Genomic DNA, 16,098 nt, shown 5'->3' with positions numbered 1-16,098 from the left:
AAAGATAGATGTTTATTGTATTTATTGCATTCTTTATCCTCCACTTTCCTCCTGACCCACGTTATATTCAAGAGAATAGAGTGCTCTGTAATTTTCACTATTGGGCACTATTTAATTATATGTTTAATTGGCTGAGCCTGACTTTATTCCATCATGATCAGGAATATGATGTAGCCTGCCTTTTTAAAAAAATTACGTCGTGCTGATTTATACTCTAGTACATCAAGTTTTATGAAATATATAGATATAGAATTTGTTCCTGATCTACCATAGTTTTCTTATACATCTGTTTTTCTTATTCATTTATGTATCTATATATTTTATAGATTTATTACCAGAGGTTAAAAGAATTTTGAAAATGATGTCACCTACAGCCTTGAGCCTAGCCAAGAGTTTTGGGTTGAAGAGTTTTAACAGCTGTGGGTCTGATGGCTGGTGCTGGGTTGGGGAAACAGTGGGTGGGTGTACCGGGAGCCACTGAGGGGTTTAAGCAGGGGTGTGACCTGGAAGGGCAGGAGTAGATGCAAGGAAGCCAGTTAGGAAACTCTCAGTGGCCCAATAAAGCATGACAGTAGTATCTTGGACTAGAGAGATGGGGAGGAGAGGACAGGATTGAGCACTGTGGGAGGTAATTCAGCTGGGTTTGGGGTCTTCAGAGTAGTGGGTGATTAGACTACAAGCTACTCGTGCTGTGCTTTGAGTTTTGCTGGTACTTTGTTTCAGGAAGGCTTTCATTAATAAAATGGTCCAGTGATGGCCACTTTAGATGCCAAGTCTCAGTGTCATTTGGAGCAAGTGGGAGGGCATGAGCAACCCTTGTCTGAGTTAGTCCAAGAAGTAACTTAGGAAGTCCAGCCTTGGCCTGCCCAGCTGCTATTGTCAAGAAGTACTTGGCCTTGGGCTCTCAGTCCTGCCTTTAATGAGTCCTTGGAAAAGAAACTTACGAGGAAAGAGGAAGCCCAACTGTAGAACTGAAGCCACTTTTCTTTTGGTTCCTCATCTGTTTGAGTGGAAGCAATAAGAACAGATGATGAACTGGCCTGACAGAGTGCCTCCACCTTTTTCTCTCTGAAGTGAGTGCTTCTTGACTATAGGAGATAACTCCTCTCTCTCCTTTCGTCCTCTGCCTGGGCTGCTTGTTTCTCTGATTTCTTTTGGATCTTGTTCTTAATTAGAACTTAAAGTAGCTGGATGAAGTGGGTATGGAGGCAGTGGAGGCTGTTCTCACCTTCCTTGAGGAACCCAGCAGAATCTGTGGCCTATGAATGGTTGACTTTGCTTTGCCAGGACCTGAAAGTACAGTTAAGGGGCAGCAGGTGGGCCCTCTAGGCAAGAGTATGCAACTCACTCCTGCCTCTACTCTGTCTTTGAGCATATCATGCTGCCAGAAAACTGTTCTTTTCTTAAGGTCCAGTAGACAATGAACTCACTTGGCTCCAAGATGAGGTTATCTTCCTGCAAAAACCAGATCCTCATTTTTTCCCTGTTTTTGCTGACAGTCACTGTCCACCCTGGCCCCTAAGTGAGAGTCCTCAGAGTAATCATCATTCCTTCCCTTTCCCTCATCCCATGGTTCTGCTGCTTCCCAAGTGTCTCTTTAATCTGGCCCCTTTCTCTGTGCCTCCTCCATTGGGCCTCTAGTCTCTATAGCTTCTCCACTGGGCTGTTTCTGTGGCCTCTTGATTAATCTCTACCTTTGCTCACCACTTCCTGTGTGTACTCTGTCTTGCCTGCTTTAGACCTATGACCCCTTAGTCCACAGGACGTAGATGCTGTAGGCACTGCTTAGCCTATTCTCCCTCCTTGGCCTTCTACACATGCTGCACACCAGCATGTCTGCGTGGGATGCCAAATGTCCTGCAAACATTTCCTGCTCTGCCCTTTGACAGATGCCCTTCTTGCTTGTGACCCCTGTGCAACCCTGTCTGACCCCTTCAGCCCAGATCACATCTCTGATGACACTTGCCACCCTGTGTTATGTGACTCCTTCACATTTACCCAGCTGTACCCTTGCTGGGTTGTGAATTCTTAGGACTGGACTACATCTTTATCACCACTTTCCTAGAGTTAGTACAGATGCCCTTAGGCTACTGGAGCAGACCATTCCCGCATTTCACTCTGCTTTGCCTCAAAGCAATGGTTTCAGTGAGCCAAGTGTGGTCTGATCTGCAGCCTGCCTTGGGCTAGAGGCCTTCATTTGGAGTTCAGCCTCCCTAGACTGCCCTAATGTGGTGCTGATTGTGCGTGGGGACTCTGCCACCACCTTCTGTCTGTAGGAGGAGTGATTGTCTCCTCTTTTCTGTATGTCAGGGCTCAGTATCATTGAGCCAACTACTAGCTTACATTTGCTCATGTGAGGAAACATACCTCTAGGGCTGTGGTTGCCTTCTGGAGAGTGTATCTCAGTGGTCAAAAACATGGACCCTGGAGCCACACTGTTTGCATATGCATCCTGGCAGCTGTGTTATCTGGAGCAAGTTACTTAACTACTTTGTGTCTCAGTTTCCCCATCTGTAAAATGGACATAATACTAGTGCCTAACACATAGGATGGTTATGGGGATTAAGTGAGTGCTTAATATGCTTAGAATAGTGCCTGATACAAAAAAGGGGTACACAAATGTTAAATTTTGTTGTTATTGAGAAAGGTATTTTTCTTACCTGAGGAAAGAAGTACCTATACATTTAAAATTCTTTCATAGATGTTTGTACATCAGAGTGGAGATAGGTGTAATCTAAACTACATTTTCTCTCCAGTCCTGTGTCTTCTGTATTTTAGTAGACATATTTAGTACTTTAGCTGGAGTTGAATTATGGAGGACAAAGATGCCATAGTAACCAAAGTCTGGATGGTGATGTTTCGAGTGTTTTCTTATGAATTTTCCTATATTGGCTCAGCAAGGACATCTTTGCAGTGCTGTGAGGAGTAGAGGGTAGCCACCCTGGGGGTCTCACTTGGCCCCAGAGTAGTGCTTCTCATATGAGTCTACAGTACTCAGACTTTTCTGGGAACATATGGGCATGTTGTAGCTTATATGGTCAGAGATTTCTGTTGGAAGATGTGAAAGTTTCAATGTTTACCTTCTGTAAGGTGTTTTTTGTCTCCTTAAGTGTGAACCAAGGAACAGGTGTGGCCCAAAATAAGACTGTCAGAACTCTTGGCTAAATAGCTTTGCAGCCAGGCAGGATGATCTGCAAGCAGGTGAGTGTACCTGCAGCCCCACCCTCCTGTTGTTGAGCTGGCAGCAAACAGCGTGGGCTGGTATCCCTGGATTGGAGAAGCAGGAAGAAAGACAAGGATGTGGATAAAGAGTGGGGTTTGGGCTTCTCCCAAGCTCAAATGCTTTGAAGGGGGCAAGGGTAGGACAGTTCTTCCTTCTGCATCTTGTAACTCAGGCAGGACCAGGGAGACTCTGGCTCTGTTGATAGGCAGCCCCATCTGCAACAGAGCTGGACAGCTGATAACTCCCTCCTTGCCATTTCTGTGGAGGAGGCAGCTGTTCTCTTGATGTAGCATCTATTACCTTAAATATTACAACTCCTCAAAGGAGAACCGGGCCCACTGAGGCATCCTTTCCTTGAACTGTTGGAAGAGAAGCAGCTGGAAGAACCACAGCTGGGGATTGGGAACAGGGTTGAGGGGAGGCACATCTCCTGAAGCAGGTGGCAACCAGTCCCTGCGGGAGGGGCTAAGGGCAGGGTACAGTGGTAGGAAACTGAGTGATAGTGAGGGGACTATCTGCCTTCCTTCCACAGGATGGTCCTATTCAAGTGAGCATCTTTTCGTCTCCCTAGAGCTTACCCTACTAAGCCTGTTACCTTACTAACAGAGTGGGCTCTCAGGAGCACACCCTGGGACTGTGTCCTGATCCCTGTGACTGGGCCCTGCTTCTACTGGGTGGGACGTATTCTGCAAACTGCTGATATTTCATATCTGTTTATGCCATGGGAAAGGAACAGCAGATAACAGAGATCAGGGCAGGACACTGAGGGTCCATGCCAGGTTCATGAGGGCAGAGGCCAGTCCCTATTGGTGTGGCAGTAAATAACAGAGTGTTAGATGTCCTTTGTCCCTATCTTCCTAAGGATATGCGGAATAAGATGTCTGCTCAGAGCAAATACCAATAACAGTTGGCTTTGTGCAGTAGACATCTTATGGTATGTAGGTGGGTTTTTAGTAATCTACTTCTGTCCCATTCTATGTGGTCTGGGATCCTTGTTCCCCCACAGCTGATGAGCCCCCTCTGCATTCACCATTAACCACCACCTCTCTGTGGAGCATCTTTCACCCCAGGATCTACAGTGCCTCACAGGAGTCTGCCTTGGGGCTGCTCAGTCCCTTCGTGAGGGAAGCCATGCTTCTCTCCAGCTGGGTGGGTTGAATCATCAGGACCCCACTGGGTGTATCTCCTAATCCCTGCAGCGTGCCTGGGAACAGGCCTCAGCAACTCTAGCTTGATTGTAGGTGCCATCCGAGCCTCACAAGTGAGTGCCAACTGAGGTTGGTAAAGGGAAGAAGCTGACTGGTGATGGCCCTGTGTTAAGGCCTATAGGGTGCCTCAAGGTAGCCCTGCCTAAAAGCCGGAGGGGTGGGGGGAGGCGCAGCTCAGAGGTTCTCTGAAGCCACTGGAGCAGCTGCCCAGGACGAGGGCTGTGGGAAGTTTGGGGTTTTGTGTGCTTAGTGCTGCCCAACCCCTTCTGCCTTTCTCATTACATTCTTTCTCTGAGTTATCCTTGGGAAATGACCTGGATAGGAATGGAGGGATAAAAACCAGAGGCCTTGTAGCTCTGGCAACAGGTTCTACTGGGCAGTCAGGACAGAGGATGTTTGGCAGTTGGGCCCAAGGGCCAGGTAGCTAGTCAAAACTCCTGGTGGTTCACATGGTAGTTAATGATATTGATGCCACAGGACCCGCCTAGGTTCCTGCTGTGGAGCTTGTTTCATGTAAGAGGCCCTCTGCTTACCTGCTACTCTTCCCTGGGCTGGCAGCCTCCCTTGGCCCTATGGCCAGCTGAGCCCAAGGTCCTTTTCCGTGGGCCTCTCTTCCCTCACCCACAGGGAGACCTGTATCACCACAACATATCTAAGATAACATGTAAGTTAGTATTCTTGGGCTTGGGAATTTCTTGTTCACAGTATGCTGTTTGCTTTTTCCAAACACCAGCTCTCACCTCTCTGTAGCACAGAGGTTAAGATTCTGAATTTAAGACTTTTAGGGCAAGTTAAGTCCTTTGAGATAAGAGGTTTCATTGACAGCAGAAGAGCCAGTTCTGAAACCTGAGTTTGTCAGTCTCTGAAAACAGATTATTAGGTGTCTTCTGGTGTGGCTGGAGGCTGGGGCCACATGAGGGTGGAGCCGAGTGGGGACCAGTTACTGTTCAACCCCTTGTTGCCTCCCAAATGCTGGGCCGAGGGAGTCTGTACCTAGGGGTCCTGGAAATACTGGAATACCATGCTGGACCTCCTTTTGGGAAGAATTTTACACTTGCCCATTTCTCAAGATATGGCAATGTGTGCAAAAAGTCACAGGCTCCTTCATTACCAGGGGTTGCCCATCCACTGATTTTCCCCAGAGTTTCAAAAGGAGTTCAGTAGAAACAAGAATAAGCCAAACTCAGCCTCAGAGGAGAGATGCTAAAGCCTGGTAGCTGAGGTTTTGCTTCAGTTTAGTAGAACAGTGTCATCCCTTTTCTTAGCTTGATTCACATGGATGACAGACCCAGCCTGTCCTATGGGAGTCTTAGATATAGGTGGGTGGCCCTGTCAGATATGCCAGATGCCACTTGAGCCATGTCCTAGCCAGACTCAGCTAGACCCATCCTGGCCGTTCCTGGGCCAGATCAGGTGTCTATTTCTGTCAGGCTAGGGGAGGATTATGACCTGTGGAAGGCCCCATTATTTGTAGATGCTGGCTGTACAGTCCCTCACCCTGCCCATGGCTTCAAGCTGACACCTGGTTCTATCTCAGTGTAGGGCCTGGGAGCTCCTACAAGGGCAGTTTCCACCTGGTATCACAGCTGTTTGCAGAGATAGCCTTTTACTCCTGCCCTCTTTACTTTGGCTTCCATGGTACCATGAAGGGAAGACCTCCCCCAGAGTACCCCTAGCTCCTCTGCCCTGGAGCTGTCAGAGGCATCGCCTTAAGGTTTTTCCTTGGTCACAAGGTTCTGAGAGTTTGGGGTAACAGTCATGTGAATACTATGACTTGGCTTCTCTGATGCCACCCCACAGAGTTTGCTGAATGAAAAAATCTCTTTTGCTTTCCTATTATCCATTGTCGAGCTACTCTAGGTGGTGAGTATTTTCAGATTTTTTAAAGATATTTGAGGTTATGGGAAAAACATTTGTCTGATGGATTTCTGGGGGGGGGGTGGCTCTGAGTGAGTGACCAACCTTGAGAAGCAGTTCTGCCATGAGGTCTTCCACGACATATGTGCTCTCTCCACAGCAACCCCAGGTTTAGAAGCACCTTGGCCAGGTCAGCCCAGCACCAGCCAGGCTCACAAGTGACACAGCTGTTGAGCTCTGCCACGTGCTCCAAGGGCCAGGTGACCTCCCCAGGAAACCAGGGAAAAGCAAGAGTGGATGAGGCCTGGGGCGGCCATTGGTGTGCTGTTTGTCAGGAGAGCCAGCTCTACCTCTGCTCATTCCCTCAGGGCAAAAGGGAGCAAGAGGTCTGAAGTGCCCAGACTTGACCACAGAGCTGCTGTTAGAGATGGAGAGAGCAGGGAAACTTGGCAGTGAGTGCCTCCTGTGGGCTGGTGGTCCATGTCCATTCTCATTTAATCTTCCCACCAACCCTGAAAGAGTTCAGCCGAGGGAACTCAGAGAGGGCCAAGAAGTGACAGAATTGGGATTCAAACCCAAGTCTTTCTGATCTCAAAGTCCAGTGATGATCAGGACTCATTTGTTGGGGAGAGATGATTAATTTGGTGGCATGGGGGTCAGCACTCAGGCTAGTTTTGTGAGACATGAGCTGGATTCTGTGCGTCGCTCAGCTGTGGGCCAGAATCAGAACCTAGTGGGCAGACGCAGCACCAGCCCCCTTCCAGGGTTCTGTGCTAGTGTGCTGATGATGTGGAAATCTTTCCACTCAGCAGTAGAAGTCTCCATGCCTTGTTCTTCTGGGACTGAGGCCCTTGATGTGTCCTGGCAGATGGAAGTGGTGTAGTAGGGCTCCTGAAGCAATCATGCTGGAGTCCCTGGCACCCCCATAGGGAATATCCCACGATGAGCCATTTCCTCAGCCACCCCTACACTTCTGTGATTGGAACTACTCCTTTGAGTGATGATGAAGGGGGAAGTGGGTGGTGCTACTTGGGGCCTCTGGCCTGAACGTGGCGTGGCTTCTCCTTGAGTCACTGGCATCTGATAGGTGTGTGACGTGGCAGGGATAGGCTTTTCTGTGTGGGCACCATGCTGGCTACCCGATCCGTTCTCTCTGGGAGTGACAGGGCTTATTCTGTTCGGAGAGGGAAGAATGGTTAGTTGGGTGGCACTCTCCAGAGTGTTGTCCCCATTGTACAATGCCAGCTGTCCTTTGACCCAGAGCCACCTGTACCTGACTCCCAATGGGGCCTGATAGCTGTGCACGGCAGCCATGCCTCCTCGTTTTCTTCTGGCCTTCACATCCCACTGTCCTCTGAGATAGCTGGCGCTGGCCCTGTGGTGGTGATAACTCTAACTCCTGGGCATATCATCGCAGCCTCACACCAGGCCCATCCAGGAAGTGTTGACTGCTCATGCTGCTAGGGCTCACGCTTAGAAAGTTGCTGACTTTGGCTCCAGGGCAGGAATAAGGGGTTGGAGGAAGCCCTGTCCTGAAACAGAAGGTGGTAGGGCTGGAGGGGAGGCTTACCTGGCAGAGGTATGGGAGAGACCATAGCTGCTAAACCCTTTTAATGGGAAGGAGGACTTTAGAACCATGGATTCTTCTAGAGCTAGCAGGGATATTTTCATCACTTGCCCTGTATCATAGATGAGAAAACTGAGACCCAGCTAAGTTAAATGACTTTCCCAAGAATAGAGCCAGGTTTGCAGCCTCCTTCCAGGGCCCCAGAAGTGGCTTCACCATTCGTCTGTATAAATGGGGGCATGATGCAGGCAGACAGCTCTAATTGCTTTGCTTTGCTTTTCCTGAAAAGAAAAATCAGAACAACAGTTACAGTCAAGCCCACAATTGGCCATAGGTGGTGTGTCAACGTGGTCTGACCCCAACATCTTGTACTTTAGGCTTCCTGCCAGCCCTTGACCTCATTACCTTCATTTCAACAAACATGTCTTGAGCACCTACTGTGGACTAGATGTTATGCAAGGTAAACAAAAAGATGCTTGAGTGTAGCCCTTTAGTCAGAACAATGGTTGCTTCAAGGGAGAGAATCCCCTATCTCTAACCAGCTTGTCCAGCTAGATCTCAGGCAGGGCAAACAAAGGAGCAAAGTCTCAGAGACTCAAATGCTGTCTGGGACTTTGACTCTTTGTCTCTTGCCTCTGCTTTCTGCTTATAAGCTAATAAGCTAAAGCTATAGTCTGTCAGACTGGCTTTCTATATGAGGTTGAAACAGTGGCAGCACAGAGCTTTGAGACCTGCTCCCCTCCCAGCTCCCTTGTAGAAAAATTCCAGGAAGCTCTCTTATTGGTCCAGCTTGGGTCAGGGAGGAGGGCTTACTAGGAGCCACAGGGTTGGCACAGGGAAGGAGCTACTTCAGAGGAGTGTGATCCCCCAATGAAGGGGGGCTGGCAGACAAATCCTGGTACTTCCGTTCCTCTTTCCTGCTGTTTGTTCTTGCAGCCCTGGGGGAGGGGTAATAGGAGGCTTTATGCCCAGTTCCTTCTCAAAAGTAGGTGGACCCCAGCCAGACACCAGTAGGAAGTAGTGTTGGTCAGGTTGGCCAAGCCTAGCATTCAGAAACTTTGGAGGGGTTACCTGAGGGAGCCCAGTCTTGAGGAACTCATGCTGTTCTACCTTCAGAGCATCTTCCCTACAGTTGGATTGGGGGCCACCTCAGGAAGGAGGAAGTTTTGTCTTTTCCTTCGCAGGTTCCTGCTTGGTGCTTACCTGAGTCCCTCAGGATAGGAGAACCAAGCTTCTGAGAGTGTTACCTACAAGACCACAGGGCTTCGTGGAGCCTCTCAGTGTCTCAGTTTCCTCAACTCTCACATGGGGATTATGTACCTACTTATTGTTTTGGAGATGTGGAGTTTTTCTTACAAGTAGATACCTAGAGCCCTTTGACAATGATGTCCAGTTGCTCTCCCTTCATTTTGTCTGAGGAGGTGGGTGACTACCCAAGGCCTGCCATCTTGGAGGGACAGTGCTGTGTCCAGGACCAGACTACAGAGGCCCTTCAGGCCACAATGGCTACCCTGGCATCCAGGACTACAGTGTTTCTTCCTAATGGAGGCCATACCCCACCTCCTTAGGACCCTGGCCTGAGATTGACAACAAAAAATAGAATGTGCAACAGCAGTTAGGCCTTGGCCTTATGGTTTTTCTCCTGTCTGCCCAATTCCTCCAGAACAGCGGTGGTAGTACCAGCTTCTGTCTGCTGTACAGCTTCTCAAGTCCTGGGGAGAAGATTCATTGAGGGTGGGTAACTGAATCCACTTAGAGTAACTTCATGCCCTTTAACATCCTCATCTATTTTAGGCTTCTGGTGCCTTTCTCTTATGTTTGTTCTGCCCTTTCTTGTCCTTGACTAGCCTGAATTTTTCTCCCAAAGAAAAACAGAAAGCCTTTGTGTGAAGACAACACATAGGAAAATCCTCCAGTGATTTTAAGTCTTCTCTCCATACCACTGTTTGTTTAGTGAATGTTCCCCATGGCAGCGCTGCTGTGTCTGGGATGAGCCAGTCATTTCACCTGCCTTGTATTGCCACGTGACTACTTGGATGTCTAATAAGACATCTCAAATTTAACGTGTCCTGAGGGCCTGCTCCTTCTGCCCATCTTTCTTGTCTCTTAGTAAATGATACCACCATCCACCCGTTTGCCTAGGACAAAAACCTGGGAGTCATCCTTACTCGCTGTCATCCCATCAGTGCCCACATCCCGCAAATCCTGTTGACCCTCCTCCCAGTCTTTCCTAAGTGTCACTCAGCTCCAGCCACCTGATCACCTTTTTGTTTCTCAGACATGCTGAACTCATTCCCTTTACCCCAAAAGTTCTTCCTCCTAGTCTCTCATCAAGCAGATCTTCTCAAGGATCACCCCTCAGTGAGGATTAACTTGACTGCTCCATCCTGATCAGTCCTCCCCCCAACTCCCACTTCTAGCCCACCATTTGCTTTGTTTTCTTTACAGCATAGTTTATCTACCAGGAGTTTTGTTTGCTTATTGGTTTACTTACACATTATGTCTTCTCTGCTCCTTTTACACTACCGACCACCTCTGCTCTGTCAACTCCATGGAGTAGGCCTTTGTTAACTAATTGATGACAGGTGGATGATGCATGTTCTTTCCAGAGGATGGGAAGGTACCATGGTGGTCTTAAACCAAGCTGCTGCTGCTGCAGCCACTGTTACTAGATGAGGGTATAATAGCATTCTGTTTTTAACCCAAGCTGCCTTTCACACACATATATGTACACCTTATACACACATAAAGGCCCCTAGTTGTGTTTGGAAAAAGTATTAGCTATGAAATGATAGCTTCAGTTGAAGATATATTACAGCTCTGTGATTTTCTTGGAAAAGCTTTTAACTTTTGAATTGCATTTTGAAGAGCAGAAGACAAGTAGCTGTGGTGTTGCTTCTTTGCAGTGATCATTTCAGGTGCTCAGAAGCTTCTTCTATAGTCATAAGGGACTGTATTAGTTTCCTGTTGCTGCTGTAACAAGAGTAGTGGCTTAAAATAATAGTCTTACAGTTCTGGAGGACAGATGTCCTAAAATCAGGGTGTCTGCAGGGTGATGTTCTTTCTGGAGGCTCTGAGGAAGAATCTATTTCCTTGCCTTTCTAGCTTCTAGAGTCCACCTATGTTCCTTGACTTATGGCCCTATCCTCCATCTTCAAAGTTAGCAGTGTAGTAGCATCTTCCATTTTCTCTGTGCTTCCGTCATCACATTGCCTTTTCTGACCTGACTCTCCTGCCTCCCTCTTACAAGTACCCTTGTGATTGCATTACTCCACCCTCCCCACCCCAGAGAATCCAGGATAATCTCCCCACTTCAAGAGCCTTGACTTAATCACTTATACAAAGTCTTTATTACCATGGAAGGTAGCATATACTCAGATTCCGTGGATTAGGACCTGGACATCTTTCGGAGGCCTCATTCAGTGTACCACAGGGACTATGAATTTTCTTTCTCCAGGCTTATCTGTATAATGATAAACCATTTGGGAATTGAAGGGGAAAAAAAAGGCAGGAAAACATGTCTATTTTCCAGTCAAACTGATGTTTTGGTGAATCCTGAATTGACTCTAAATATTTTATGTTTTTTAAATTAAGCTCTTTAGTTTTTTAAAAACCTAAAATCCATATTTATAGCTTAAGTAGCTTGATGTGAAAATCTAAAAATTCTATGGTAGTTTTATCAAAATAATTAGTTCATTTTTGAAAAAAGTATTCAAAATACTTAACTTTTAATTTTAGGTCTTTGAAAATGTAAGCATCTGTTGTTTTGGTGTAGTTACTGAGCTCCCATACACTGAGACAAAAATAGCTCCCAAATATCCTTGAGTCACTGACTAAGTAGGAAACTGTTCTTCCGGATGATTTCACTAACTTTAATAAATCAAATGGCCACATTTTTATTAGGTTTATTAGAGTACCTACTGCTTCAATTGGAGAAAGCTTAAAAAAAAGAAAAGAAAGAAAGAAAGGGAACACCTTTCAGCTTGTGCCTTCTACCTTCTAGACAGTAAAATCTGCACAAAAGTTCTGTCCCACAAGATCATCCTTGTGTGAGAAAGTGAGCTGGTACTAGTCACCACACACAAACACACAGTGTGTGTGTGCACACCTGTAACACCTCTCAGACTTCTAACTGTCAAAGGTGAGGAAGGGATTGGTGAACGAGACAGGGACAGTCCCAGGAACAGTGACTGGTGATTGATTGGAGAGGCTCAACAGAAACCAGGGGTTGATAAGGATGTAGTCAGTGTGTTTGGGAAGGACCAAAGAATGTTATGGAAAACTTCAGGGTGCAAGTATTGGGATCAGATTCTGATGCACTGACAAAAGGGAGGGCCCAGTGGGCATCAGTCAGCAGCTGTGGGCATAGTTCTGAGAGGAATCATAGGAACAGCAAGCAGCTCTCCTGAAGGATTATTTGGGGAGGGCTAGACTGGGCAGTGGCTTTGTTGGACAGTCGTGTCCCATAGCCATATGGCCTCTTGGAGGTAGTAATCAGTGGATTTGGCTTTAGGGAAGGCTGTGCTGGTCAAGCAGCATTGAGGAGAGCCCCACCTCTGTCCCTGGCATCCCAGGCCCCTGAAGCAGAAGTTTGAGTTTCTAGTAGCTGCAGGGCACATCTTGGGATACTCCATGGTGAGAACTCAGGCCTGTGACCTAAAGTCAGATGCTCTTGGCTTTGTCTGGATCATACATATGTTCTTTGTGTGTGGAAAGTGGGGCTTCTTGCTTAGGAACCCTTTCCCTGTGGACACTGTAATCTTCACAAAAGCTACTAGAATTGTTGAGTTTGACAAGGATGCAGGATACCAGGTGAACAGATAAAAAATAAAATATGTGTGTGTGTGTGTTTCATAGCTTTATTGAGATAAAATTTACATACCATAAAATCTACCTATTTAAATTGTACAGTTCAGTAGTTTTTAGTATGTTTACAGAGTTGGACTACCATTATCTAATCTAATTTTAGAACATTTTTATCACTCCAGAAAGAAACCTTGACCCCAACCACCCACCCCCAAAGTCAATTATATTTTGATAGAATACCAAGAAACAGTTCAAAATTAAAATTTAAAAATAACATAATAGCATCGAAGGTGAAATACTTAGAGATAAATTTGTCAAAACATTGTTACGAGAAATTAAAGAAGTCCTAAATAAATGGAGAAGTATACCAGGTATATCCGTTCATGGATTTGAATAATCAATATTATTAAGCTATCTGTTCTATCCAGATTAATCTATAGATTCAACACAATCCCAGACAAAATCCCAGCAGGCCTTTGCAAGATATTGTTAAGAAAATGAAACAGACAAGCCACAGACTGGGAGAAAATATTTGCAAAACACGTTTTGTATCCAAAATATATCTAGAACCCTTACAGCTCAATTTTTAAAAAGTGGGTTAAAGATCTGAAAAGACAAAGGGAGTTCTGGTCAAGATGGTGGAGTGGTAGGACCACAAGCTTGCCTCTCCTTGAGACTACAACGAAACCACAACTGAATGCTAAACAACCATCAAAAAAAGACTGGAACCATTAAAAAAGATTTTCTGCAACTGGAAACATAAAGAGGGAACCACAGCAGGATGGTAGGAGGGGCATGCTCGCCATATAATTGGGCCCCATACCCCCCGGGTGGGCAACCCACAAGCTGAAGATATGTTAAGTCGCAGAGGCCCTCCCACAGGAGTGAGAGCTCTTAGCCCCACGTCAGGCTCCCCAGCTCAGGTCCTGGCATTGGGAAGAGAAGGAGACCCCAGGACATCTAGTTTTGAAGGCCATGGGGACTTGGCTCTGGGAGCCTCATGGGACTGGGGGAAACAGAGACTCCATTCACTTGGGAAGCGTACATGGAAACTCACGTGCACCAGGTCCAAGGGCAGAGGCAGCGATTTCATAGGAACCTGGGCCAGGCCTGCCTGCTGGATTTGGAGGGTCTCCTGGCGACGTGGGGGACGGCTGTGGGTCACTCAGGGGTCATAAAAGCTGGTGGCGACATTCTGGAGTGTTGATCTACATGAGCTTCCCTGGACGCTGACATCTTGGTTGGATCAGTAGCACCAAGGCCCAGCCCCACCCAACAGCCTGTAGGAAAGCCTCAGGCCAAACAACATACAGGGTGGGAACACAGCCCCACTTATCAGCAGACTTCCTAAGCCACAAAGGCCTCTAGACAGTCCTACCCACCAGAGGTCCAGGACCAAGCTTCACCCATCAGTGGGCAGGCATTGGCTCCTCTTGCCAGGAAGCCTGCATTAGCCTCTAGTCCAGCCTTATCCACCAGGGGCAGATACTAGAAATAAAAAAACAATAATCCCAAAGCCTGTGGAAGGAATCCACAAACACATAAAAAGATAGATATGAGGCGGCAGAAGAATATCTCCCAGGCCAAGGCACAAGATAAAATCCCAGAAGAAGAAATAAGTGATGAGGAGATAGGTAATTTATCTGAGAAAGAGTTTAAAGTAATGATGGGTAAGATGTTCAGAGAACTCAAGAGGAGTATAGATGCACAGAGTGAAGTTTTTAGCAAAGAGTTGGAAAATATAAAGAATACCTAGAGTTGAAGAATAAAATCAGTGAAATGAACAATACACTAGAAGGAACCAAGAATAGACTAAATGAGGCAGAAGAAAGGATCAGTGAGCTAAAAGATTAGTGGAAATCACTACTTCAGAACAGAAAAAAAAAAAGAATAAAAAGGAATGAGGATAGTTTAAGAGAACTCTGGGACAACATGAAGCACTCTAATATTCGCATTATAGGGGTCCCAGAAAGAGAAGAGAGAAAGGACCTGAGAAAATTTTGAGAGAGATAATAACTGAAAACTTCTCCAACTTGGGAAAGGAAATAGTCACCCAAGTCTTGGAAGCCCAGAGAGTACCTCACAGGATCAACCCAAAGAGGAACGCACCAAGGCACATAGTCATCAAATTGACAGCAATTAAGGATAAGGAGAAAATATTAAAATTAGCAAGAGAAAAGCAACAAATAACATACAAGGGAACTCCCACAAGGTTATCAACTGATTTTTCAGCAGAAACTTTACAGGCCAGAAGGGAGAGGCACAATATATTTAAAGTGATGCAAGGGGGAAACTTATAACCAAGAATACTCTATCCAGCAAGGCTCTCATTCAAACTTGATGCAGAAATCAAAAGATTCACAGATAAACAAAAGCTAAAAGATTTCAGCACCACCAAACAAATGTTAAAGGACCTTCTCTAATCATCAAACCATAAGAAAAGAGAACAAAAAGAAGAAAGAGGGAAAAAAAAGAGAGACCTACAAAAGATTGCTTTGGCTGTTTAGGGTCTTTTGTGATTCCTTATAAATTTTGGAATTGTTTGTTCTGGTTCTGTGAGGAATGTTCTGAGTATTTTGATGGGGGTTGCATTGGATCTGTGGATAGCTTTGGGTAGTGTGGCCATTTTGATAGTGTTAATTCTTCCAGTCCAAGAGCAAAAGAAATCTTTCCATTTCTTTGTGTCATTTCAGTTTTCAGAGTATGGGTAACCTCTTTGGTTAAGTTTATTTCTAGGTATTTTGTTGTTTTTGATGTAATGGAAATGTCTCTGCCAATTATAAAATTCTGGTTTTTGAAATGAAAAAAAAAGTGAATTAAGGGCCGCAAATGGCAAAATATCCTTTTTTATGGGTGAGTTGTATTCCATTACATACATACATATATGTTGCATCTCCATTATCTATTCAACTATTGATGTACATTTAGGGTGCTTCCATATCTTGGCAGTTATAAATAATGTTGCTGTTAATAGCAGGGTGTATGTGTCTTTTTGAGTTAATTCTTATTTCATAGTTGGCTTTATTCCTTTGATAACTATGTAAGTTTAAAAAGCGAAAGCTCTAAACGTTCTTAGAAACAATGAACAGTACATATACGTAAATTAAAAAATATATGTGCGGTTAAAAAAAATGATCTATCAAGTCATGAAAGACACAGAAGAAACTTAAAAGACATATTACTAAATGAAAGAAGCCAGTCTGAAAAGGCTACAAACTGTACAATTCCAACCAAATGACATTCTGGAAAAGGCACAGCTACAGAAACAATAAAATGATCGTGGTTTCCAGTGCTTTGCGGGGAGGGAGGGAGGGAGAAAGATGGAACACAAGGGATTTTTAGGGCAGTGAAATTATTCTGTATGATACTATAGTAGTGGCTACATGTCATTATGCATTTGTCAAAACTCAGAGAATATACAACATCAAGAGTAAACC

At 45.7% G+C, this 16,098-nt stretch overlaps 1 protein-coding gene and 1 long non-coding RNA gene across 2 annotated transcripts in view; one reads left to right on the top strand and one right to left on the bottom strand.

Annotated features, from left to right (window-relative positions):
• Window positions 1-16,098, top strand: part of RANBP10 (RAN binding protein 10) — a 60,265-nt gene that overhangs the window by 25,546 nt on the left and 18,621 nt on the right. The window lies entirely within an intron of this gene.
• On the bottom strand, window positions 6,691-14,261 carry LOC140698491 (uncharacterized). The gene is made up of 4 exons (XR_012076292.1): window positions 13,707-14,261; window positions 11,211-11,318; window positions 7,562-8,136; window positions 6,691-7,462 (listed from the first exon to the last, which is right to left on the bottom strand). It is a non-coding gene; the product is annotated as an uncharacterized lncRNA (long non-coding RNA).

This window comes from Vicugna pacos, chromosome 9, assembly GCF_048564905.1.
Source record: "Vicugna pacos chromosome 9, VicPac4, whole genome shotgun sequence".
In the NCBI taxonomy this organism is placed as follows: domain Eukaryota; kingdom Metazoa; phylum Chordata; class Mammalia; order Artiodactyla; family Camelidae; genus Vicugna; species Vicugna pacos.
Note: the sequence above shows the minus strand (reverse complement) of the source record. Positions and strands in the feature narration are given on the sequence as shown.